Below are 591 nucleotides of genomic sequence, written 5' to 3' on the forward strand. Positions count from 1 at the left end.
TCGGTGATGACGAAGTCATCACCGAAGATATCACTGAAGATATCATTCTAGGAATTCCTTTGGTCAACCAGATTCGTCCTTACTGGAGTGACTACGACGGAATTCGTACTACTCTTTTAAACCAAAGCTTATTCTTTCCTTTATTAAGGCCTCTCTCCACAGAAGAAGGTAACCTTATTAAAGACAGAACTGTTTTTAAAATTAACAGACTCTCTTCTCACATCAATTTTCTTAAACAAGATATTCATGTCAAGAAAATTGAGCAGTCCCTAAAAACCCCGGAGATGATTACCAAAATATCTAATCTCCAACAACATTTTGAGAAAGAAATCTATTCCGATTTTACTAATGCCGCGATGCGTGAAGCCCAGGCAGACGTGCCCTCGACATAATGGCTTCAGGCGCAACTTGCATTCAAAGACTCGATGGTTCATGGGATTCTGCAATTCACACCAAGTATCGCATTTTGCTACGTTCTTTATCGATGCGAGAGCCGAGATATCCATTGCCGAGAGTCATTTTTTTTACAGAAGAAGCACAGGTCCCCCCCGCCGCACGCCGCGGATGGTGCGCGAGGGGCAGGCTACCGAT

At 43.3% G+C, this 591-nt stretch overlaps 1 non-coding gene across 1 annotated transcript; it reads right to left on the reverse strand.

Moving 5' to 3' along the window:
- Nucleotides 1-361: 361 nt before the first annotated feature.
- On the reverse strand, nucleotides 362-517 carry LOC124891899. Its single transcript, XR_007049938.1, has one exon. It is a non-coding gene; the product is annotated as a 5.8S ribosomal RNA (ribosomal RNA).
- Between the last annotated feature and the right edge of the window lie 74 nt (nucleotides 518-591).

Source organism: Capsicum annuum, unplaced genomic scaffold, assembly GCF_002878395.1.
Source record: "Capsicum annuum cultivar UCD-10X-F1 unplaced genomic scaffold, UCD10Xv1.1 ctg42242, whole genome shotgun sequence".
Classification (NCBI taxonomy): domain Eukaryota; kingdom Viridiplantae; phylum Streptophyta; class Magnoliopsida; order Solanales; family Solanaceae; genus Capsicum; species Capsicum annuum.